Source organism: Nerophis ophidion, linkage group LG23 (genome assembly GCF_033978795.1).
Source record: "Nerophis ophidion isolate RoL-2023_Sa linkage group LG23, RoL_Noph_v1.0, whole genome shotgun sequence".
In the NCBI taxonomy this organism is placed as follows: domain Eukaryota; kingdom Metazoa; phylum Chordata; class Actinopteri; order Syngnathiformes; family Syngnathidae; genus Nerophis; species Nerophis ophidion.
This window is the reverse complement of record NC_084633.1, coordinates 3,691,170-3,718,469: the sequence shown is the minus strand read 5'-3', so window position 1 is coordinate 3,718,469 and position 27,300 is coordinate 3,691,170. Positions and strand designations below refer to the sequence as shown.

Sequence of the window (27,300 nt, the reverse complement as noted above, 5' to 3'; positions counted from 1 at the left end):
CCAGTATTGTGCTGCTGAAGCAAATCCGTTTTTTGAAATTTTTGCATACGACATTTTAGCGAAAAAAAGTTTTTCAAAAATATGCATTTTCTGCCATTTTCGGGTTCCGTCGGGACTCCTGGTGAAGTTTTGAGACATCTCCTAAAACCACAGCACCAGTATTGTGCTAATGAAGCAAATCCGTTTTTTAAAAATTTTAATACCTTTTTTTAGCAAATTTTTTTCCCAAAAAATATGCATTTTCTGCCATTTTCGGGTTCTGTCTGGACTCCTGGTGACGTTTTGAGACATCTCCTACAGCTACAGCACCAGTATTGTGCTGCTGAAGCAAATCAGTTTTTGGGAATTTTTGCATAAGGGTCCCCACCTTACGACATTTTAGCGAAAAAAAGTTTCTCAAAAGTATGCATTTTCTGCCATTTTCGGGTTCTGTCGGGACTCCTGATGACGTTTTGAGACATCTCCTACAACTACAGCACCAATATTGTGCTGCTGAAAAAAATAATTTTTTTGGAATTTTTGCATATTGGTGCAACTACAGCACCAGTATTGTGCTAATGAAGCAAATCCGTTTTTTAAAAATTTTAATACCTTTTTTTAGCGAATTTTTTCCCACAAAAATATGCATTTTCTGCCATTTTCGGGTTCTGTCGGGACTCCTGATGACGTTTTGAGACATCTCCTACAGCTACAGCACCAGTATTGTGCTGCTGAAGCAAATCCGTTTTATGGAATTTTTGCATAAGGGTCCCCCCTTACGACATTTTAGCGAAAAAAAGTTTTTCAAAAATATGCATTTTCTGCCATTTTCGGGTTCCGTCGGGACTCCTGGTGACGTTTTGAGACATCTCCTAAAACCACAGCACCAGTATTGTGCTAATGAAGCAAATCCGTTTTCTAAAAATTTTAATCCCTTTTTTTAGCAAATTTTTTCCCCCAAAAATATGCATTTTCTGCCATTTTCGGGTTCTGTCTGGACTCCTGGTGACGTTTTGAGACATCTCCTACAGCTACAGCACCAGTATTGTGCTGCTGAAGCAAATCAGTTTTTTGGAATTTTTGCATAAGGGTCTCCACCTTACGACATTTTAGCGAAAAAAAGTTTCTCAAAAGTATGCATTTTCTGCCATTTTCGGGTTCTGTCTGGACTCCTGATGACGTTTTGAGACATCTCCTACAACTACAGCACCAATATTGTGCTGCTGAAAAAAATAATTTTTTTGGAATTTTTGCATATTGGTGCAACTACAGCACCAGTATTGTGCTAATGAAGCAAATCCGTTTTTTAAAAATTTTAATACCTTTTTTTAGCGAATTTTTTTCCACAAAAATATGCATTTTCTGCCATTTTCGGGTTCTGTCAGGACTCCTGATGACGTTTTGAGACATCTTCTACAGCTACAGCACCAGTATTGTGCTGCTGAAGCAAATCCGTTTTATGGAATTTTTGCATAAGGGTCCACCTTACGACATTTTAGCGAAATAAAGTTTTTCAAAAATATGCATTTTCTGCCATTTTCGGGTTCCGTCGGGACTCCTGGTGACGTTTTGAGACATCTCCTAAAACCACAGCACCAGTATTGTGCTAATGAAGCAAATCCGTTTTTTAAAAATTTTAATCCCTTTTTTTAGCAAATTTTTTCCCCCAAAAATATGCATTTTCTGCCATTTTCGGGTTCTGTCTGGACTCCTGGTGACGTTTTGAGACATCTCCTACAGCTACAGCACCAGTATTGTGCTGCTGAAGCAAATCAGTTTTTTGGAATTTTTGCATAAGGGTCCACCTTACGACATTTTAGCGAAAAAAAGTTTCTCAAAAGTATGCATTTTCTGCCATTTTCGGGTTCTGTCGGGACTCCTGATGACGTTTTGAGACATCTCCTACAACTACAGCACCAATATTGTGCTACTGAAAAAAATAAATTTTTGGGAATTTTTGCATATTGGTGCAACTACAGCACCAGTATTGTGCTAATGAAGCAAATCCGTTTTTTAAAAATTTTAATACCTTTTTTTAGCGAATTTTTTTCCACAAAAATATGCATTTTCTGCCATTTTCGGGTTCTGTCGGGACTCCTGATGACGTTTTGAGACATCTCCTACAGCTACAGCACCAGTATTGTGCTGCTGAAGCAAATCCGTTTTATGGAATTTTTGCATAAGGGTCCCCCCTTACGACATTTTAGCGAAATAAAGTTTTTCAAAAATATGCATTTTCTGCCATTTTCGGGTTCTTTCGGGACTCCTGATGACGTTTTGAGACATCTCCTACAACTACAGCACCAATATTGTGCTACTGAAAAAAATAAATTTTTGGGAATTTTTGCATATTGGTGCAACTACAGCACCAGTATTGTGCTAATGAAGCAAATCCGTTTTTTAAAAATTTAATACCTTTTTTTAGCGAATTTTTTTCCACAAAAATATGCATTTTCTGCCATTTTCGGGTTCTGTCGGGACTCCTGATGACGTTTTGAGACATCTCCTACAGCTACAGCACCAGTATTGTGCTGCTGAAGCAAATCCGTTTTATGGAATTTTTGCATAAGGGTCCCCCCTTACGACATTTTAGCGAAATAAAGTTTTTCAAAAATATGCATTTTCTGCCATTTTCGGGTTCTTTCGGGACTCCTGATGACGTTTTGAGACATCTCCTACAACTACAGCACCAGTATTGTGCTAATGAAGCAAATCCGTTTTTTAAAAATTTGAATACCTTTTTTTAGCTAATTTTTCCCCCAAAAAATATGCATTTTCTGCCATTTTCGGGTTCTGTCTGGACTCCTGATGACGTTTTGAGACATCTCCTACAAATTCAGCAACAGTATTGTGCTGCTGAAGCAAATCCATTTTTTATATTTTTGAAACCTTTTTTAGCGAAAAAAAGTTTTCCAAAAATATGCATTTTCTGCCATTTTTGGGTTTTGGCGGGACTCCTGATGACGTTTTGAGACATCTACAGCTACAGCACCAGTATTGTGCTGTTGAAGCAAATCCGTTTTTTTGTTTTTTTTTTGCATAAGGTTCCCACTTACGACATTTTAGTGAAAAAAAGTTTGCCAAAAATATGCATTTTCTGCTATTTTGGGGTTTTGTCGGGAATCCTGAAGACATTTTCAGACATCTACAACTACAGCACCTATATTGTGCTTCTGAAGCAAGTCCGTTTTAGCGAAAACATGTTTTCTGCCATTTTTGGGTTTTATCAGGACTCCTGATGACGTTTCGAGACATCTACAACTACACTACCAGCATTTTTGTGCAAGGGTCCCTCCTTACGACATTTTAGCAAAAAAAAGTTTTCCAAAAGTATGCATTTTCTGCCATTTTTGGGTTTTGTCGTGACTCCTGATGATGTTTCGAGACATCTACAACTACAGCAACAGTATTGTGCTGCTGAAGCAAGTACATTTTTTTGAATTTTTGTATAAGGGTCCCCCCCTCACGACATTTAAGCGAAAAATATTATTTTTTACATAACGGGGGACCAATATATATATATATATATATATATATATTATATATATATATATATATATATATATATATATATATATGGGTACCCCATTATGTAAGAATTATTATTTTTTTTTTTTACATAAGTGGGATATATATATATATATATATATATATATATATATATATTTATACACACACAAACCCCGTTTCCATATGAGTTGGGAAATTGTGTTAGATATAAATGTAAACGGAATGCAGTGATTCGCAAACCCTTTTCAACCCATATTCAATTGAATGCACTACAAAGACAAGATATTTGATGTTCAAACTCAAAAACTTTGATACAGTGCCGTCTGAGGGATCGAAGGTCACGGTCATTCAATGTTGCCGCTTACGTGGAGTGATATCTCCAGATTCTCTGAACCTTTTGATGATATTATGGACTGTATATGTTGAAATCCCTAAATTTCTTGCAATTGCACTTTGAGAAACGTTGTTCTTAAACTGTTCTACTATTTGCTCACGCAGTTGTGGACAAAGGGGTGTACCTCCCCCCATCCTTTCTTGTAAAAGACTGAAGCAATTTTTGGGAAGCTGTTTTTATACCCAATCATGGCACCCACCTGTTCCAAATTAGCCTGCACACTTGTGGGATGTTCCAAATAAGTGTTTGATGAGCATTCCTAAACTTTATCAGTATTTATTGCCACCTTTCTCAACTTTTTTCTCACATGTTGCTGGCATCAAATTTTTAAAGTTAATGATTATTTCCAGAAAAAAAAATGTTTATCAGTTTGAACATCAAATATGTTGTTTTTGTGGCAATATTCAACTGAATATGGGTTGAAAATGATTTGCAAATCATTGTATTCCGTTTATATTTACATCTAACACAATTTCCCAACTCATATGGAAACGGCGTTTGGATATACATATATACATACATACACATATATATATATATATATATATATATATACATACACATATACATACATATACATATATATATATAAAATCTGTTTCATTGCAGATCCGACAAAGTGCTACAAAAAAAAAGTCATTTGTCCACTGATGTTTAAAAACGCGACTCTTGTAGTCTATTTTACGTTTCCCCAACATTTTCGACAATTTTTTTCCTTTTGCAGTAATTTACTGAAAGAGCGCACACTTGCCGGTTTGCATTGTCAATGAGAAAATGTATTTCGACACATTATGATTTGCCTGAGCGGCTAGTAGACCACGAGAGTAACAAGTGGTAGAAAATGGACTGATGGATGGGCTATAAAGGACAGAGAGAAATTTTTATTTTTATTTTGTTTACACAGACTACCCAAGGGCCGGATTTTGGACGATGGTGGGCTGTAGTCTGGGCACCTTTGCTCTAAACCAACCATTTTTATATTTTGAGTGTTGCCTAGGGGTGCCCATTACGTCGATTGCGAGCTACAGGTCGATCGCAGAGGGTGTTACAAAAATAGACCTAAAAATTAGCTATCATCAATCTTCACTATGACATCACTTTCGTGACTAGAATGGCATTCATGGCACCCAAGGGTCTGGCTGCTGCGAGCTCAGTATTAAGAAAAAATGACCGACAGGGAGTCGAAAAACACTTACAATTTCAACAGACTCGCGCCGTACATGCCGTCCAAACTCTTAAGACCGACTGCACAGTTCCTTTCTTCCCAATAAAAGCGCTGCTTTATCCTGCCTGCGATAACAAAATAAGAGTCTCAGAAAGCTGGCATGCACAAGCTAGCAAGCTACAGAGTTTGCCACCAATGTATTTCTTGTAAAGTGTAAAAAAGGAGTATGGAAGCAGCACTACTGTCTGATTCCAATCAATGCAAGTCATCAAAATCAGGTAATACACCCATTTATATTCTTGTCTTCATGAAAGAAAGGAATCTTACAATGCTTGTATTATCATTAAACACCTTTAACTAAAAACCTATCTTTCATAAATAAATAAATAGATAAATAAATATAAATTACATATATGAATGAGGTAGATCCCCTTTGACGTCATCAATTGAAAAGTAGCTCATCTGCAGAAAAAGTGTTGGCACCCCTGCGTTTATACCAATATAAAAGATTCTTGAACCTTTTAAAATTCTAATATAAATGTTACATTCTTGAGTAATTTCCACATTTTATTTTGTTCAGTTCAACAGAGAAATATTTCTAATTGATTTTCAAAAGGCCTTGAGGTTGACACCTGTGCCTTAGGCTGTCAACTAATACGTGGAAGAACCACTTGCATCAGGTTAGTGTACTGCAGGGGTCACCAAACTTTTTTAAACCAAAAATACTTCTTGGGTACTGATTAATGCGAAGGGCTACCAGTTTGGTACACACTTAAAAAGATTGCCAGAAATAGCCCATTTGCTCAATTTACCTTTAATATATATATATATATATATATATATACATATACATATATACATATACATATATATATATACATATACATATATATATATATATATACACACATATAAATATATATATATATACATATATATATATATATATATATATATATATATATATATATATATATATATATATATATATATATATATATATATATATATATATATATATATAGTATTTCTGTCTGTCATTCCGTCGTACATTTTTTTCCCTTTTATGGAAGGTTTTTTGTAGAGAATAAATGATAAAAAAAACACTTAATTGAATGGTTTAAAAGAGGAGAAAACAGGAAAAAAAATTAAATTTTTAAACATAGTTTATCTTAAATTTCGACTCTTTAAATTTCAAAATTCAACCGAAAAAAAGAAGAGAAAACTAGTTAATTTGAATCTTTTTGAAAAAAATTAAAAGAAGAACTTATGGAACATCATTAGTAATTTTTCCTGATTAAGATTCATTTTAGAATTTTGATGACATGTTTTAAATAGGTTAAAATCCAATCTGCATTTTATTAGAATATGTAACAAATTGGACCAAGCTATATTTCTAACAAAGACAAATCATTATTTCTCCTAGATTTTCCAGAACAAAAATTTTAAAAGAAATTCAAAAGAATTTGAAATTAGATTTAAATTTGATTCTAAATTTTTTTTAGATTTGCCAGAATAATTTGTTTGAATTTTAATCATAATAAGTTTGAAGAAATATTTCACAAATATTCTTTGTCGATAAAACAGAAGCTAAAATGAAGAATTAAATTAATATGTATTTATTATTCTTTACAATAAAAATGAAAAAAATACTTGAACATTGATTTAAATTGTCAGGAAAGAAGAGGAAATAATTTAAAAGGTAAAAAGGTATATGTGTTTAAAAATCCTAAAATCATTTTCAGGGTTGTATTTTTTCTCTAAAATTGTCTTTCTGAAAGTTATAAGAAGTAAAAAAATAAACAAATTTATTCAAACAAGTGAAGACCAAGTCTTTAAAAAATTTTCTTGGTTTTCAAATTTTATTTGAGTTTTGTCTCCCTTAGAATTAAAAATGTCAAGCAAAGCGAGACCAGCTTGCTACTAAATAAATACAATTTAAAAAATAGAGGCAGCTCACTGGTACGTGCTGCTATTTGAGCAATTTTTAGAACAGGCCAGCGGGCTACTCATCTGGTCGTTACGGGCTACCTGGTGCCCGCGGGCACCGCATTGGTGACCCCTGGTGTACTGCAGTTAGTCATATTAATAATTGATATAAATCATTGACATATTGATGACAAGAGTCATATCAACATAGGATCCTTCTGTCAGTTGCATAATGTTGTGTAATACATACATCATCCTTTTGGTGTCCTTCCATCAATATTTTCTGCTACCCATTGTATTGTACTTTCTATGTCACTGCAGGCAACATGGAAGTGCAATTCTAAATGTTTACACATGGTGGTGCTGTTTAACTACTAATAACATTGCAAGTGTTTTGTTCCCCCCCATAAAAAACATTTTTTTCAAAGTCATATATAATTATTTTATGACATGCATCAAATCTTTACAACCTCCTTTAACTACTTCCCCAGTCAAATCTGCAAAATATAAAAATATAAAATAAAGTCATGATTATGACAGGAAATGACTGCCTTGTAGTCTGGCTGGCAGCTACAGCGAAGTGGAAAAATGCTACAAAATATGATCATTCTTACTGAAAGAATACTAAAATAGGACAATATATTAGAGTGTCCGCCCTGAAATCAGTAGGTCGTGAGTTCAAACCCCGACCGAGTTATACCAAAGACTATACAAATGTGACCCATTACCTCATTGCTTGGCAATCAGCGTCAAGGGTTGGAATTGGGGGTTAAATCACCAAAAATGATTCCTGGGCATGGCCACCGCTGCTGCTCACTGCTCTCCACATCTCCTAGGGGGTGATCAAGGGTGATGGGTCAAATGCAGAGAATAATTTCACCACACCTTGTGTGTGTGTGTGACAATCATGGGTACTTTAACTTTTTATTAAAGGCCTACTGAAATGAGATTTTCTTATTTAAAAGGGGATAGCAGGTCCATTCTATGTGTCATACTTGATCATTTGGCGATATTGCCATATTTTTGCTGAAAGGATTTAGTAGAGAACATCGACGATAAAGTTCACAACTTTTGGTCGCTTATACAAAAGCCTTGCCTGTACCGGAAGTAGCAGACGATGTGCGCATGACGTCACGGTTGTAGAGCTCCTCACATCCTCACATTGTTTACAATCATAGCCACCAGCAGCTAGAGCGATTCGGACCGAGAAAGCGACGATTTCCCCATTAATTTGAGCGAGGATTAAATATTTGTGGATGAGGTTAGTGAGAGTGAAGGATTAGAAAAAATAAATAAAAATGCGAGGGCAGTGGGAGCGATTCAGATATTAGACACATTTGCTAGGATAATTCTGGAAAATCCCTTATCTGCCTATTGTGTTACTTCTCCATTATTAATTGAACAAATTGCAAAAGATTCAGCAACACAGATGTCCAGAATACTGTGTAATTATGCGATTAAAGCAGACTACTTATAGCTGGGAACGGGCTGGAAAAAAATGTCCGCTACAATCCCATAACGTCACGCGAAATTTAAAATTGCAATTTAGTGAACTAAAAAGGCCGTATTAGCATGTGTTGCAATGTTAATATTTCATCATTGATATATAAACTATCAGACTGCGTGGTCGGTAGTATTAGATTTCAGTAGGCCTTTAATACCTGGCCGTTCACATTTGCTTTGGCCAGTATGGGCACTGTGGTGCACAAAAAAAAACCATGATTGCCTCCATTAGAGACCAGTTTACAGAAGGGAACTTTTACAACAGCTGTTTATTCAAGCACATTTTATTTGTGGCATTTATTATGATTTTGTATTTATGCCACTTTCAATCCAATTGAGAATTTTGTCCCCTGGTGCGCCACTTATATCCTGCCAGCATTCTTTCTCATACTTCATCCAGCACGATGACCAAAGGGGGGAATTTGACAAGCGGGCAGGGCCTGCGATTCTATGGGAATTTCTCATCAGTTGCCTTTGTTTTGTTGATTTTCCTACTGGCTTTGCACGCTACTGGATAGAACTGTCTTTGCATTTACAACTATTTTTGTGTTTGTTTGTTAAGATCCCAATCAGCTGCTGCAGTTGCTGGCACCATTCCTGCTGGAGTCTAAATTGTCACACTGCTGACACATGTGCACAATTAAGGCACAAGAAAAAAACACGCATTCATGTGGAAAGTATTCACAGCACCTCACTTTTTCAACATTTCATTTTGTTACAGTCTTATTCCAAAATAGAATACATTCATTTTTGTCCTCAAAATTCTACATTCAATACCCCATAATGACAATGTGAAAAGGTGTGCGCGTTTCCAAATAATAATAATAATAATAGATTAGGTTTATATCACTCTTTTCTAATGTTAGATACTCAAAGCGCTCACAGTGAAGTGGGAACCCATCATTCATTCACACCTGGTGGTGGTAAGCTACATCAGTAGCCACAGCTGCCCTGGGGTAGACTGACGGAAGCGTGGCTGCCTGTTTGCGCCTACGGCCCCTCCGACCACCACCAATCATTCATTCATCATTCATTCACCAGTGTGAGCGTCAAGGAAATCATGTCCAACCATCTGAATTCACCACAGGTGGACGTTGGGCTGGACGATCTATCGATATACACGATATATCGCGAGTTTGTCTCCGTGTGATATAGAAAATGACTATATCGTGATATTCGAGTATACGTTCTCACGCAGTTGCTTTTAGCTGCGGGCATTACACTACAGGGTCTTCTCGCTTTTTCCTGTGTCTCCTTCTCACAGACAAGCAGGCGCACCTTCTTACACACGTCACATACTGTCACGTCATATGTCACATACGTATACGCCAGGGGTATCCAAAGTGCGGCCCAGGGGCCATTTGCGGCCCGCAGCTAATCATTTATTGGCCCGCCACACATTCTGCAAAAAGTGCAAAATTGATAGTATTGCAAAAAAAAAAAACATTTAAAAAAAGTAGAATGAGGTGAAATCTAATGAGAAAAAGTGGCGATGTTGACACGAAGCTGCCATGTAGGCAGTTTTTTTGGTCCTTTTGTCTTTATTTTCTTTTTTTCCATTCAAAAAAAAAATAGGACAAAAAAATCCAATGTTATAATGAATTATTACTTAAAAAATATCACTTTTAAATGTTTTATGTGGAAAAAATATTGCATATGTTGTGTGGTTGCCATGTGGAAAAAATATTGCATATGTTGTGTGGTTGCCATGTAAAAACATCAAAGTTTTGACAAAAGAGCACAAAACAAACAAAATAATAGTTCAAACTTAAAATCAACAGATATATCGGAAGTTGATCTTGAAATTTAAGTGTTAAAAGTAAAAAAAAACTAATACAAATGCACCACTTTATGAGTGGGGAACCTTTCGGATCTCAAATATATTTAGTAGGATTTTAGTTAACTTTTCACTGTGATTACTCAAAAATATTAAATAATTAAAATCAATGGTGTCCTGCATTATTGATCTTTGAGGGCTTTAATTACTTAAAGGAACTCTCCTGAAAGAATCAAAGTACTATCCATCTATCTATCTATCTATCTAAATACTGCATATTTCAGTTTTACTTTAAAAAACAAAGTTGTCTTTGACAGAAAAGGCATAAAATCTTATTTGTTTTACTTGATATCAAACTCAAGTTGATATACAGATTTACTGTAAGCATTAAATTAAAAAAAATAATAATTTGACTTATTTTTAACATTTTAGTGACTGAGACCCTCTATGCTCCCTAAGAGCCCTAAGGATTTAAAAAAAAATCCATATATTTTGTTTTGGTTTGAAAATGAAAAAAATCAAAATGGCCCCCGCATGTTTAAATTTTTCCGTGTGCGGCCATCTGGAAAAATTTTGGACACCCGTGGTAAACGCCCTCATGGAGCAGAGAGGTAGCAGACTGGGTAATGTTAGCTGTGATGCTAGCAGAGCCGTGCGAGTGAGAGAAAGAAGGTGCGAATGAAGGAAGAATTAATTCCCCCAAAAAACAGCAGGGGTTCCCATCGTCTGGCGGTGGTTTGGCTTCAAGCGGGAAGATGTCGAACAGACAACCGTAATTTGTCAAGTGTGGGCCAAAAGCATTGCTATAAAAAGTAGCATCACTGCTAATATGTAGCATCATTTGAAAAGTCACCTGCTAGAGAATGAAAATAATTTAAAAACGTCCGTAGGAACCTACCACATGGCGAAGGATGAATACTATTTGATTTCCTATTATGCAGCTCATTTATATTTGGCACTTAAAATGTCTCTGACAATCTTGCACTTTCTGTTTTGGAAATGACATGAATGTGTGTGCCACTGCTTAATAACTGTTTAATAAATACTAGGGGTGTGGGAAAAAATCGATTTGAATTTGAATCGCGATTCTCACGTTGTGCAATTCAGCATCTATTCTCATTTAAAAAAAACATCTATTCAAAATTTTTTTATTTTTTTTATCAATCCAACAAAACAATACTCAGCAATACCATAACAATGCAATCCAATTCCAAAACCAAAATTGACCCAGCAACACTCAGAATTGCAATAAACAGAGCGATTGAGAGGAGACACAAACACGACACAGAACAAACCAAAAGTAGTGAAACAAAAATGAATATTTTCAACAACAGTATCAATTTTAGTTATAATTTCAGTATTGCAGTGATTAAACATCCCTCATTGACGTTATCATTAGACATTTATAAAAATTAAAAAAAAAGACCAATAGTGTCACAGTGGCTTACACTTGCATCGCATCTCATAAGCTTGACAACACACTGTGTCCAATGTTTTCACAAAGATCAAATAAGTCATATTTTTGGTTCGTTTAATAGTTAAAACAAATTTACATTATTGCAATCAGTTGATAAAACATTGTCCTTTACAATTACGAAAGCTTTTAAAAAAGGTCTACTACTCTGCTTGCATGTCAGCAGACTGGGGTAGATCCTGATGAAATCCTATGTATTGAATGAATACAGAATAGTTTTGAATCGGAAAAATATCGTTTTTGAATCGAGAATCTCGTTGAATCGAAAAAATCGATTTATAATCGATATTGAATTGAATCGTGGGACACCCAACGATTCGCAGCCCTAATAAATACAGTTTTGGTCAATTGACTTAGTTTTGATTTCCTTCTCTGCATGAAAGTTCACAAGTAGCATATACAGTGGGGCAAAAAAGTATTTAGTCAGCCACCGATTGTGCAAGCTCTCCCACTTCAAAGGAAACTAATTGTAGAAGCTTTGAAAGTAGAATTCTTTCACATTCTTGTTTTAGTCGTTCAACAGTCCGGGGTCTCCACTGTCGTATTTTACGCTTCATAATGTGCCACACATTTTCGATGGGAGACAGGTCTGGACTGCAGGCGGGCCAGGAAAGTACCTGCACTCTTTTACTACAAAACCACGCTGTTGTAACACATGGCTTGGCATTGTCTTGCTGAAATAAGCAGGGGTGTCCATGATAACGTTGCTTGGATGACAACATATGTTTCTCAAAAACCTGTATGGACCATTCAGCATTAATGGTGCCTTCACAGATGTGTAAGTTACCCATGCCTTGGGCACTAATACACCTCCATACCATCACAGATGCTGGCTTTTGAACTTCGCGCCTATAACAATCCGGATGGTTATTTTCCTCTTTGTTCCGGAGGACACCACGTCCACAGTTTCCAAATATAATTTGAAATGTGGGTTCGTCAGACCACCTTTCCACTTTGCATCAGTCCATCTTAGATGAGCTCGGGCCCAGCGAAGCCAGCGGCGTTCCTGGGTGTTGTTGATAAATAGGTTTTGCTTTGCATAGCAGTGTTTTAACTCGCACTTACAGATGTAGCAACCAACTGTAGTTACTGACAGTGGTTTTATGAAGTGTTCTTGAGCCCATGTGGTGATATCCTTACACACTGAGGTCTGTTTTTGATGCAGTACCGCCTGAGGGATCAACGGTCCGTAATATCATCGCTTACGTGCAGTGATTTCTCCAGATTCTCTGAACCTTCTGATGATTTTACGGACCATGGACGGTAAAATCCCTAAATTCCTTGCAATAGCTCATTGAGAAATGTTGTTCTAAAACTGTTCGACAATTTGCTTACAAATTGGTGACCCTCGCCCCATTCTTACTTGTGAATTACTTAGCATTTCATGGAAGCTGCTTTTATACCCAATCATGGCACCCACCTGTTCCAAATTAGCCTGCACACCTGTGGGATGTTCCATATAAGTGTTTGATGAGCATTCCTCAAATTTAGCAGTATTTATTGCCACTTTTCCCAACTTCTTTGTCACGTGTTGCTGGCATCAAATTCTTAAGTTTATGATTTTTTGCACAAAAAAAAAGTTTATCAATTTGAACATCAAATATGTTTTCTTTGTAGCATATTCAACTGAATGAGTTGAAAATGATTTGCAAATCATTGTATTCCATTTATATTTACATCTAACACAATTTCCCGACTCATATGGAAACGGGGTTTGTATAATCTATGCAACATATTGACCGAAGAACCAACATTACATGTTACGTACACCAGTGTTTCCCAGCCATATGTTGGCCCCCTCAAAAGGGACAAGCGGTAGGAAATGGATGGATGGATGTTGGGCCGCGAGTGCCCCCTAGATGGTCGACAAAAATATCTGTTTCTCATAGGGGTGTGACGGTACGTGTATTTGTATTGAACCGTTTCGGTACGGGGGTTTCGGTTCGGTTCGCAGGTGAACCGAACGACACGGACATATAAGTAGCGCACCGCACGTTTTGTAAACAATGCACACCGAGGCACCATTAATTAATTTACGTTGACCCAGACTTAAACAAGTTGAAATACTTATTCGGGTGTTACCATTTAGTGGTCAATTGTACGGAATATGTACTGTACTGTGTAATCTACTAATAAAAGTTCCAATCAATCAAAAAAACAACAACACACGGCATGCTAACAACGACTGGGCTATGATAGACTGACCACACCTCCTCTTTTCACGGGATATGTCCTCTTTGCGGAGCTGTCCAGGTGGAGTTTCTTAAATGCCTCGAATGTCCGGCATTTTAAGTTATGGTTGTATGTATTTTCAATGTACGTTCAGGGTTAAGAAGGGGTTAAAAAAAAAAAAAAAGTGGTGCACACAGGGTTAACATTCGTGAGGGCGGGGCAGAGACAGAGAGAGCGAGAGAGTTATGATAAACGCGCATGCGTCGCCAGGCTCTGCTTTTTATCCTTTGATCAATCAGATTAATTTTTTTATTATCTATAGCAAGGGTTTCAAAAGTGTGCCCCGGAGGCCATTTGCAGCCCACAGCTAATGTTTTAAAGGCCCAAGGCACATTCTAAAAATACTATTAAAATAAACAAAAACATAAACAAAAGTGAAATAAAAAATCTTAAAGGCTAAATGTAATTTAGAAAAACTTGCAACGTTTACTAATAAAAAAAAAAGCTGTTTTTTTCTTCTTTCAAACTGTCATTGTTTAAAACATTATATTGAATCAAAATCAATGTTATTATGAATTATTGACCTATCCAAGTTTCCGATTACTTCACATCAAATATTCCACCAAGACAATTATTTTTGGTGGAAGATTTAGCAAATTTGTCAAATAAGTAATCAAAAAATGTATATTTTGTTTTTTTCTTACTGTACCGAAAATGAACCGAACCGTGACCTCTGAACCGAGGTACGTACCGAACCGAAATTTTTGTGTACCGTTACACCCCTAGTTTCTCAGCTTTGGTCCATATGGGCTGCAGTGGTACTCAGTTGTAATACACATTTCCACCATGTGTGGCAGTAATGACAATATCCATCCATCCATCCATCATCTTCCGCTTATCCGAGGTCGGGTCGCGGGGGCAGCAGCCTAAGCAGGGAAGCCCAGACTTCCCTATCTCCAGCCACTTCGTCTAGCTCTTCCCGGGGGATCCCGAGGCGTTCCCAGGCCAGCCGGGAGACATAGTCTTTCCAACGTGTCCTGGGTCTTCCCCGTGGCCTCCTACCAGCTGGACGTGCCCTAAACACATCCCTAGGGAGGCGTTCGGGTGGCATCCTGACCAGATGCCCGAACCACCTCATCTGGCTCCTCTCGATGTGGAGGAGCAGCGGCTTTACGTTGAGCTCCTCCAGGATGGCAGAGCTTCTCACCCTATCTCTAAGGGAGAGCCCCGCCACCCGGCGGAGGAAACTCATTTCGGCCGCTTGTACCCGTGATCTTATCCTTTCGGTCATGACCCAAAGCTCATGACCATAGGTGAGGATGGGAACGTAGATCGACCGGTAAATTGAGAGCTTTGATTTCCGGCTCAGCTCCTTCTTCACCACAACGGATCGATACAACGTCCGCATTACTGAAGACGCCGCACCGATCCGCCTGTCGATCTCACGATCCACTCTTCCCCCACTCGTGAACAAGACTCCTAGGTACTTGAACTCCTCCACTTGGGGCAGGGTCTCCTCCCCAACCCGGAGATGGCACTCCACCCTTTTCCGGGCGAGAACCATGGACTCGGACTTGGAGGTGCTGATTCTCATTCCGGTCGCTTCACACTCGGCTGCGAACCGATCCAGTGAGAGCTGAAGATCCCGGCCAGATGAAGCCATCAGGACTACATCATCTGCAAAAAGCAGAGACCTAATCCCGTGGCCACCAAACCGGAACCCCTCAACGCCTTGACTGCGCCTAGAAATTCTGTCCATAAAAGTTATGAACAGAATCGGTGACAAAGGACAGCCTTGGCGGAGTCCAACATTCACTGGAAACGTGTCCGACTTACTGCCAGCAATGCGGACCAAGCTCTGACACTGATCATACAGGGAGCGGACTGCCACAATAAGACATTCCGATACCCCATACTCTCTGAGCACTCCCCACAGGACTTCCCGAGGGACACGGTCGAATGCCTTCTCCAAGTCCACAAAGCACATGTATACTGGTTGGGCAAACTCCCATGCACCCTCAAGAACCCTGCCGAGAGTATAGAGCTGGTCCACAGTTCCACGACCAGGACGAAAACCACACTGTTCCTCCTGAATCCGAGGTTCGACTATCCGGCGAAGCCTCCTCTCCAGTACACCTGAATAAACCTTACCGGGAAGGCTGAGGAGTGTGATCCCACGATAGTTGGAACACACCCTCCGGTCCCCCTTCTTAAAGAGAGGGACCACCACCCCGGTCTGCCAATCCAGAGGTACCGCCCCCGATGTCCACGCGATGCTGCAGAGTCTTGTCAACCAAGACAGCCCCACAGCATCCAGAGCCTTAAGGAACTCCGGGCGGATCTCATCCACCCCCGGGGCCTTGCCGCCGAGGAGCTTTTTAACTACCTCAGCGACCTCAGCCCCAGAAATAGGAGAGTCCACTACAGATTCCCCAGGCACCGCTTCCTCAAAGAAAGACGTGTTGGTGGGATTGAGGAGGTCTTCGAAGTATTCCCTCCACCGATCCACAACATCCGCAGTCGAAGTCAGCAGAACACCATCCGCACCATACACGGTGTTGATAGTGCACTGCTTCCCCTTCCTGAGGCGCCGTATGGTGGTCCAGAATCGCTTCGAAGCCGTCCGGAAGTCGTTTTCCATGGCTTCCCCGAACTCTTCCCATGTCCGAGTTTTTGCCTCCGCGACCGCTAAAGCTGCACACCGCTTGGCCCGTCGGTACCCGTCCACTGCCTCCGGAGTCCTATGAGCCAAAAGAACCCGATAGGACTCCTTCTTCAGCTTGACGGCATCCCTCACTGCTGGTGTCCACCAACGGGTTCTGGGATTACCGCCACGACAGGCACCAACAACCTTGCGGCCACAGCTCCAATCAGCCGCCTCGACAATAGAGGTTCGGAACATCGTCCACTCGGACTCAATGTCCCGCACCTCCCTCGTGACATGTTCAAAGTTCTCCCGGAGGTGTGAATTGAAACTCTCTCTGACAGGAGACTCTGCCAGACGTTCCCAGCAGACCCTCACAATGCGCTTGGGCCTGCCAGGTCTGTCCGGCATCCTCCCCCACCATCGCAGCCAACTCACCACCAGGTGGTGATCGGTAGAAAGCTCCGCCCCTCTCTTCACCCGAGTGTCCAAAACATAAGGCCGCAAATCCGATGACACAACTACAAAGTCGATCATGGAACTGCGGCCTAGGGTGTCCTGGTGCCAAGTGCACATATGGACACCCTTATGTTTGAACATGGTGTTTGTTATCGACAAACTGTGACGAGCACAAAAGTCCAATAACAAAACACCACTCGGGTTTAGATCCGGGCGACCATTCTTCCCAATCACGCCTCTCCAGGTTTCACTGTCGTTGCCAACATGAGCGTTGAAGTCTCCCAGTAGGACAAGGGAATCACCCGGAGGAGCACTTTCCAGTACTCCCTCGAGTGTACCCAAAAAGGGTGGGTATTCTGAACTGCTGTTTGGTGCGTAAGCACAAACAACAGTCAGGACCCGTCCCCCCACCCAAAGGCGAAGGGAAGCTACCCTCTCATCCACTGGGTTGAACTCAAACGTACAGGCTTTGAGCCGGGGGGCAACCAGAATTGCCACCCCAGCCCGTCGCCTCTCACTGCCGGCAACGCCAGAGTGGAAGAGGGTCCAGTCCCTCTCGAGAGAACTGGTTCCAGAGCCCTTGCTGTGCGTCGAGGTGAGTCCGACTATATCCAGCCGGAACTTCTCTACCTCGCGCACTAGCTCAGGCTCCTTCCCCCCCAGTGAGGTGACGTTCCACGTCCCAAGAGCTAGCTTCTGTAGCCGAGGATCGGACCGCCAAGTGCCCTGCCTTCGGCTGCCGCCCAGCTCACATTGCACCCGACCTCTATGGCCCCTCCTATGAGTGGTGAGCCCATTGGAGGGATGACCCACGTTGCCTCTTCGGGCTGTGCCCGGCCGGGCCCCATGGGAACAGGCCCGACCACCAGGCGCTCGCCATCGTGCCCCAACTCCGGGCCTGGCTCCAGAGCGGGGCCCCGGTGACCCACGTCCGGGCGAGGGAAATCTGGGTTCATTTCGTTGTAATTCCATAGAAGTCTTTGAGCTGCTCTTTGTCTGATCACTCACCTAGGACCTGTTTGTCTTGGGAGACCCTACCAGGGGGCATGAAAACCCCCAGACAACATAGCTCCTAGGATCATTGGGACACGCAAACTCCTCTACCACGGTAAGGTAGCAGCTCAGAGAGGAGTAATGACAATATCAAAAAAAAAAAATAAAAAAAAAAAATGGAGTCTTAGAGGAATGTGTTTTATTACGTGCAAAAAGTATTACTAAAGTGGTGAAGGTCTAATTTCATCTGAACTTTAATTTTATTGACAGTTTATGTAAGAAACATATGTATTAGTATTATATATTATTTAGTTAGAATCTACCTATTTTAGCACTGCATAATTGTATAAACGTTTATTTTTCATCAGTATTTGAGACCCTTCTTTTGCAGTATATTTGATTAGTATTTGTTTTTGGAATTAGCCTAACCTAAACCTAACCTAACCTTTGTGATTAACACTTATTTTAAACCATATCATTTGACAAGGTTTATCCTCTTAAACCGTAAGTACTTCACCATAAATTCTGAACTTTAAGCCGCTACATTTTTCCTACACTTTGAACCTTGAGGTTAATAAAACGGTAGGGCTAACTTATGGATTTTTCTCCTCACAGTTCTCATGCACTGAGAAAGCGTTTTATTGTTTGTGCGCGATCTTTTGGACGAGTTAGCTCACTGCAAGTGTACTTCCATTTAGTGCTTTCAATCAGAAGTAGAGTGGCACTCAGCCTTCTTGCCGTCGACATCGTTTCTACGCCTATGGATTCTTCATTTTTCATTCCAAATAACATTGGTAAGTTTTACATTATAACTCCAACGGTTTATATTTACTAAACCGTCCCATGTGTGATGTCTGTAGGAGGCTTTTCATGCATTTGTATACATGCTACCGTAATGTAATAACCTTCATGTCGTTAGCATTAGCTAATATGCTAACACGTTTAGGAGTGTCTGTGTTAGTATTATTAACTTAAGGCTGCATTGTTTTTGTATTGTTTCAGTTTCACAAATTCCTCAGTGAATTCACCAAGACTTGAGAGGTGAGGGGAGCAGTGAGCAGCAGCGGTGGCCACGCCCGGGAATCATTTTTGGTGATTTAACCCCCAAATCCAAACCTTGATGCTGAGTGCCAAGCAGGGAGGTAATGGGTCCCATTTTTATAGTGATACACTATATTGCCAAAAGTATTTGGCCGCCCATCCAAATGATCAGAATCAGGTGTCCTAATCACTTGGCCCAGCCACAGGTGTATACAATCACGCACTTGGGCATGGAGATTTTTTCTACAAACATTTGTGAAAAAATGGGCCGCTCTCAGAAGCTCAGTGATTTCCAGTGTGGAACTGTCATAGGATGACACTTTTGCAACAAATCCAGTTGTGAAATTTCCTCGCTCCTAAATATTCCAAAGTCAACTGTTGGCTTTATTGTAAGAAAATGGAAGAGTTTGGGAACAACAGCAACTCAGCCACCAAGTGGTAGGCCACGTAAACTGACAGAGAGGGGTCAGCGGATGCTGAAGCGCATTGTGCAGAAAGTCGGTGACCTCTTTGCACAGTCAGTTGCTGCAGAGCTCCAAACTTCATGTGACCTTCCAATTAGCTCACGTACAGTACGCAGAGAGCTTCATGGAATGGGTTTCTATGGCCGAGCAGCTGCATCTAAGTCATTCATCACCAAGTCCAGTGCAAAGGACTGGATTTTAAAGCAGTGGAGACGCCTTCTCTGGAGTGATGTATCGCGCTTTTCCATCTGGCAATCTGATGGACGAGTCTGGGTTTGGAGGTTGCAAGAGGAACAGTACATTTCGGACCTGCATTGTATCGAGTGTAACATTTGGTGGGGGAGGAATTATGGTGTGGGGTTGTTTTTCAGGAGTTGGGTTTGGCTCTTTAGTTCCAGTAAAAAGAACATTGAATGCTCCAGGATACCAAAACATTTTGGACAATTCCATGTTCCCAACCTTGTGAGAACAGTTTGGAACGGCGCCCTTCCTAATCCAACATGACTGTGGACCAGTGCATAAAGCAAGGTCCATAAAGACATGGACGATAGAGTCTGGTGTGCATGAACTTGACTGGCCTGCACAGAGTCCTGACTTTAACCCGATAGAATTTTTTTGGGGATGAATTAGAACGGAGACTAAGACCCAGGCCTTTTCGACTAACATCAGTGTGTGACCTCACCAATGAGCTTTTGGAGGAATGGTCAAAAATTCCTATAAACACACTCCGCAACCAGAAGAGTTGAAGCTGTAATAGCTGCAAAAGGTGGACCGACGACATATTGAACCCTATGGGTTAGGAATGGGATGGCAATTCAAGTTCATATGTGAGTCAAGGCAGGTGTATTTAAGTGGTATAAGGGTCCCTCTGATGTTAAAAATATTAAGAACTTCGGATGTAGACATGCCAAAGACAAAGACATGCACCTGGGGATAAGTTGATTGGCAACACTACATTTGCCCTAGTGTGTGAATGTGAGTGTGAATATTGTCTGTCTGTCTGTGTTGGCCTTGCGATCAGGTGGCGACTTGTCCAGGTTGTACCCCGCCTTCCGCCCGATATTAGCTGAAATAGGCACCAGCGCCTCCCGCCACCCCAAAGGGAATAAGCGGTAGAAAATGGATGGATGGATGGATGTAGACTACAAGGAAGTGTTTTAAATGTAGGGGGAAAAAAATCATAATATGACCCCTTTAAGCCCAAATGAATACGTCTGCCCCACTGTGATGTCACAAAGTAGCCAGACTGCAAAACACAAGGTTTAGAGCAGGGATGTCAAACTACTTTTAGATCGGGGGCCACATGGAGAAAAATCTACTCCCAAGAGGGCCAGACTGGTAAAATCAAAGCACGATAACTTAAAAATAAAGACAACTTCAGATTGTTTTCTTTGTTTAAAAATAGAACAAGCACATTTTGAAAATGTACAAATCATAATGATGTTGGATTTGTATGTTTTTACACTTACATGTTGCGGTTATTAGTATTCTATCTTTATTTGTCGTCATATTTTTCTGAATAAATTATATAATTATGTTCATCAGTCAACTCATTGGTGTTCATTTTCAATCTATCGAAATAAATGAAAGTATGTTATTTATGTAGTTTGATCCTTTTCCTCAACTGATGTACTAACATCATGTGGACTAGAGATGCGCGGATAGGCAATTATATCATCCGCATCCGCTTCACCAAAATTGTCATCCACCCGCCGTCCACCCGAACCAACATTTTATCAGGATCGTACTCGCCCGCCAACCGCCCGCTGAAATACATCAGAGGTTGGCCACCTTTACCACTAACAGAGCTATTTAAATCTGTTTCACAGAGTAATGATGACAATTGGAGCCGCTAACGTTCTTGCGACTATTCAATAGGGTTCATCCTAATGACAAAAATATGGGCGTGCTGTGAAGCCATGGCCTCTGACACCTTCAATAACATGTACAAACCGATTGTTGGTCCAGCCACATGTGTGCAGCTTCCGCGATCACTCTCTGAGATTGAAAGGCATACTGGGTGATACAGAGTACACTGATGGTTGTGATATAAACAACTTTAACACTTACTAATATGCGCCACGCTATGAAGCCACACAATACAAGATTGACAAACACATTTCGGGAGAACATCCTCACAGTAACACAACATAAACGCAACACAACTAATACCCATAATCCTATGTATTCATGACACATCCTGTATATATTTTACACCCCCGCGCCCCCAACCCCGCCCACCTTAGCGACGCACGTGTAAAATATATTCAGGAAGTGTCATGAATACAAAGGATTATGGGTATTAGTTGTGTTGCGTTTATGTTGTGTTACTGTGAGGATGTTCTGCCGAAATGTGTTTGTCGTTCTTAATTGGTGTGGCTTCAAAGCGTGGCGCATATTACTAAGAGTGTTAAAATTGTTTATATCACAACCATTAGTGTACTCTGTGTCACCCAGTATGCCTTGCAGTCGTGTGCGTGTTGCCGCGGAAGCCACACACAACATGATGCTGGTCTGACAAGCAGATTGTGTACGATGTAGAAGGCGACAAAGCCAATGGCTTCAAAGCACGCACTAATATTTAATATCTGGGTAATTGCCGGCAGTCATTCAAGAGAATAATAGCGTCTCCTATTGACTTCTCCGCTTTATGACACAGGTCTTAATTAAATGGCTCTTTGAATGGCAAAGGAAACCGATCCCAGAACCATGTATATCAAATACCTCCGGATGGTTCAACCGCCACCTGCCCGAATCTAATTAAAATATATTTTTTCGTCATGTCAACCGCCCGACCCGCGGTTTACCCGCGGACACCGCGGATGAGACCGCAAACCGCGCATCTCTAATGTGGACATATTTAGAACAGCAGTTTCTTTCATTCAAAAAGTTCAGGTTAATTTTTATACATATAAAACTCATCCCGCGGGCCGGATAAAACCTGTTCGCGGGCCTGATTCGGCCCCTGGGCCGTACGTTTGACACCCCTGGTTTAGAGGGATCCAAAACTGCATGCAAGCTGTCGCCCAAATGCATTCACCTTACGATTTGACACGCTGCCGTTGTTTGAAACAAGTATTGTAGCAACATTTAAAAGTCGGAAAAGACGAAAACGTTTTCCATCCGACTAAGGTCTGTTAAAAGGACAAAATGCTCTTAGATTATACAGCGGCTCATGCACAGGAATTCAGAAGGAGTCCACCGGTGCCAAAACACCCCCTCCGACCCTGCTGTTTTCATTATTGCGAAGAAAAGTCATAAAATCACCAGTCATGATGTGGCTGGAAGCTGGGAGGCCCTTGATGTAAATGTCAGTGAAAGGTCTGCTTGTGGTGCAGAACATGGCTTATGTGACGCCCTTCTGAGGGTCCAGTGGACCTGATATCCACGTTGATACTCTAATCTCTTCTAACACCTGCTGGACCAGAAACGAAAGCGGCGAGCCCTGCAAGTCCAGGACCCCTCCCGCTTACCTCTTATCCCGCACATTCCACCTAGAAAGTGCACTTCATCTGCGAGAAAGCAACCTCTGCCAAATTGGAAGGCTTACAGAGGATGAGGAGGTCAGAGTTGGCGGGCGTGAGGATGGGCGGGAGTGTAGGGGGTGAGGGGGTACTTTACAGAATAGAGATTGGATTGTCCAGAAGTGGAAGCATTAGATGGAGAGGCCCGATAGAGAGAAAGCTGACATATGAAGCAAGTCCTCGGGTGATGATGGACTGAGCCCAGAGGAGAGGAAAGGAAGAAGAGTGGGCACCGGCAGCCGTGATCTCACCCTCCGCTCCCTCCTTGTGGCGGCGGCGGCTTCCAGAAAGATGCCCTTTCGCTGAAAAATGCCAAGCGCACCGCATTCCACGGAGCCACACAAAGGCCCTCCCTCGTCTCAGCTGCAATCAGACAAGGGATATTTATATAATTAGGCCGCTTGGTGCAGCAGACAGGGACCGTCAGATGTTATGTTATGTTATCGGACAATGAGGCGAAGTCTGGCATTTTAGAGGCGTGTGTGTGTGTTGTTGTATTTCTACCCTTCTTGAGACATCAACATGGAAAAGCACCTACCATATGATTACCGGTGAACAAGTTAGGACATAAAAAATGGTCCCAATACGGAAAACCATTGCATCTAATAGAGAGTCAAATACTTGAGTCTGTGAACATTGCTCCAAAGTCAGGATTTTTTGTTTATTTAATGTGCATACGAAAGTAAACATTGGCAGGTGAAATGGCAGCAATATACGATAAAACAAGACGGCAGTTAAAGGCTTACTGAAACCCACTACTACCGACCACGCAGTCTGATAGTTTATATATCAATGATGAAATCTTAACATTGCAACACATGCCAATACGGCCTTTTTAGTTTACTAAATTGCAAGTTTAAATTTCCCGCGAAGTGTCCTATTGAAAACGTCGCAGAATACTGACGTGTACGCATGACGTCACGGACTGTTAGGAAATATTAGCGCTGTGCACACACACAGCTAAAAGTCGTCTGCTTTAACCGCATAATTACACAGTATTTTGGACATCTGTGTTGCTGAATCTTTTGCAATTTGTTCAATTAATAATGGAGAGGTCAAAGTAGAAAGATGGAGTTGGGAAGCTTTAGCCTTTAGCCACACAAACACACGGTGATTCCTTGTTTAAAATTCCTGTAAGTGAAACTTTACTATAGATCAGAGCTGTCAAGCGAACGTGGATCCCGACCACTTGTCAACCAGCAGTTTTCGGTGAGAAAATTGTGGTAAAAAGTCGCCACCTACCGGAGATCAGCTGAGCTTGTGCCGTCGGGAAAGCTGCCGTTAACTTCCATCAGACACTGGCGTCAACACACCCGTGGATACACCCTTCGGACTATCAGGTAATATTAAACTCACTAAAACACTAGCAACACAATAGAAAGATAAGGGATTTCCCAGAATTATCCTAGTAAAGGTGTCTAAAAACATCTGAATCCGTCCCAATGCAATCACATTTTTTTTTTTTCTAGTCAGTCGCTATCAATATCCTCAAACACAAATCTTTCATCTTCGCTCAAATTAATGGGGAAATTGTCGTTTTCTTGGTCCGAATAGCTGTTTTTGTTGGAGGCTCCCATTAAAAACAATGTGAGGATGTGAGGAGCTATCAACATGTGACGTCATCGTCTGCGACTTCCGGTAAAGGCAGGGCTTTTCTGTTAGCGACCAAAAGTTGCGAACTTCATTGTCGATGTTCTCTACTAAATCCTTTCAGCAAAAATATGGCAATATCGCGAAATGATCAAGTTTGACACATAGAATGGACCTGCTATCCCCGTTTGAATAAGAAAATTTCATTTCTGTTGACCTTTAAAGAAAGACTTCCCCATTCATCCCCGGAAAATCACGCCAGGTGAACAGCTGATTTTACGACTTCCGGTGCTAACTTAAGACAACCCGCGTCCCGTACGTGACTGTAGGATGAACAAATACACTACAGTACTAACACTATAGTAGTCATTAACAGTTAACAACTAGAGTTGTGGTGCCCAAAGTGCGGCACAGGGGCCATCTGTGGTCCGTGACTCATTTGTCATCGGCCTTAAGCACATTACAAAAAACAAAAAAATAGAGATCTCATTTACACCCCTGGTGGTAAATCTATCAAAATTAGGGTGGTCCCATAAAGGAGGGATTTTGAAAATTGACTGTGAGTCAGTTGTAAAAGTGCTCCCCCTCTGGTCAACATATGAAATAAGTGCGTGTAAAAATCTGAAGTCCTCCCACTGTGGCCAACATGGAATAACAAGTCTGTGTAAGAATTTGAAACGCGCCCCCTTTGGCCAAAATTCATAATAATAATAATAATAATATATATATATATATATATATATATATATATATATATATATATATATATATATTGTATGTATAGAGACATACTGTAATAACATACTGTAAAAACCAATTACAAACAAAAAAATTCAGAACACTTAAACGAAAACATCCATTTTGTCCAGGGTGTAGCCCGTCTTCCGCCCATGTGCAACTGAGATAGGCTCCAGCACCCCCCACAACCCCTAAAGGGACACGCGGTAGGAAACGGATGGATGTATATCTAGAAATGGTGGTCCTAAAGGGGCAGGCATTTTTGGAGGTCTCAAGAAGGTAACAAATACAAGAGTTTGTGTGTGTGTGCGCGTGTGTGAGTGTGTGTGTGTGTGTGTGTGTATGTGTGTGTGTGTGTGTGTTGGGGGCAGGCAAGGGGGTCCCTCTGTGGCATGTATGGCTCTCAGATAGTGACTAACGAGGCTATACATTGACCTTTAGCCTTGATAAGGGCTTGTATTGTGGCGATTTAAAAGTGTGTGTGGGTGCGCACATGTGTGCGTGTGTGTTGACGTGTGTGAGAGGAGGTGGGGGCTTTTGGCGCTCCAATAATGACGGGGGTTTTGAAAGTGTGTCCTTCCCCTTAGAGAATTTACTGTATTACAGTTGAGATGTTGCTTTTACGTTCACAGTAGGAACTACAATTCATCAAAAAAAATGTTTTCCAATCCCCCCTACAATTTGGAAGCAGCCATGAATAGAGCTAGTCAGCATTTTTGGTACTGGACTTTGCCAATAGTTAGTGAAAAGTGTAACTGTTAGACCGGTTTCATCAGGTTGTTTCTTGATTAGTTCTTGGGTGTCTTTCTGGTGTTTTCTGGGTTCACTTCCTGTTCTGCGCTCTTATTTTTCTTCCACTTCCTGTCCTTCGTCCAACAAGGCTGGAGGGAGGATTAGGCGTTAGCTCGCCTAACCATGTGTCCTTGCGGCCAGCGGGGAAAAGTCAGATGGTGGTAGCAAGTAGACTGCCACTGCAGCTGGCGAGGCGGACGTCCACGGACCGGCCACATACGAGGCCGATGAGAAGGCTGATGTGAGTGGCAGCAGTGCACCAGCAGCGGTAAAAGTCCACGCCTCGGTCCTGGGCATTTTTGGCCGACGAGGAGGAAGCGTGTGGGTGCAAGAAGGGCGCCTCTGCAGCAAGCAAGCTGCAGGTCGCGCGGGCAGTAGGTGAGCTGGAGGTCCAGCAGGGTGCTGTGCTGGGGGTATGACCGGCATCCCCACTGGAGACTAGGCTCCCTTCACTCTAAAGGGTCCTTCATGGATGCCAGCCTAGTCTCCAGCGGGTCCTTCATGGACAGCAACTTAGTCTCCAGCGGGTCCTTCATGGACGCCAGCCTAGTCTCTAGTGAGTTCCTAATGGACGCCAGCCTATTCTACAGCGGGTCCTTCATGGACGCCAACTTAGTCTCCAGCAGTTCCTTCATGGACGCCAGCCTAGTCTCCAACGGGTCCTTCATGGACGCCAGCCTAGTCTCCTGTGGTTCCTTCACGGACGCCATCCTAGTCGCCAGCGGGTCCTTCATGAACGCCAGCCTAGTCTCCAGTGGTTCCTTTATGGACGCCAGCCTAGTCTCCAGAGGGTCTTTCATGGACGCCAGCCTTGTCTCCAGTGGGTCCTCCATCGATGCCAGCCTTGTCTGCCGTGGGTCCTTTGTCATCAGACGTACTTCCGGCCCAGCAGCTTGCTTAACCCCCAGCCCAGCAACCTTCGCGACCTCCAGCTCGCCTGCTGTGGTGGTGCCTGTCTGGCGCCCACACGCCTCCAGCTCATCAGCCAAGAAAGTGACCTGTGTGTGGATCTTCACGGCTGCTGGAGCGCCGTCCTCGCTCACGTCAGACTCCTCATCCGCCGCCAATATGATCTTTCCATGGATGCCTTCCGCACAGTCAGCATTAATGCCCAGGACTCGGGTGTGGGACTTTTACGGCTGCGGATGTACT

The 27,300-nt window shown here is 41.6% G+C and overlaps 1 long non-coding RNA gene across 1 annotated transcript in view; it reads right to left on the bottom strand.

Moving 5' to 3' along the window:
- Positions 1–7,677: 7,677 nt before the first annotated feature.
- LOC133541396 (uncharacterized) overlaps positions 7,678–27,300 on the bottom strand; it is a 111,410-nt gene continuing 91,787 nt past the window's right edge. Inside the window, exons 3-4 of the long non-coding RNA XR_009803864.1 lie at positions 23,280–23,391; positions 7,678–7,809 (exon numbers count right to left, since the gene is read on the bottom strand). This is a non-coding gene — a long non-coding RNA (uncharacterized LOC133541396). The remainder of the gene's footprint in view (positions 7,810–23,279; positions 23,392–27,300) is intronic.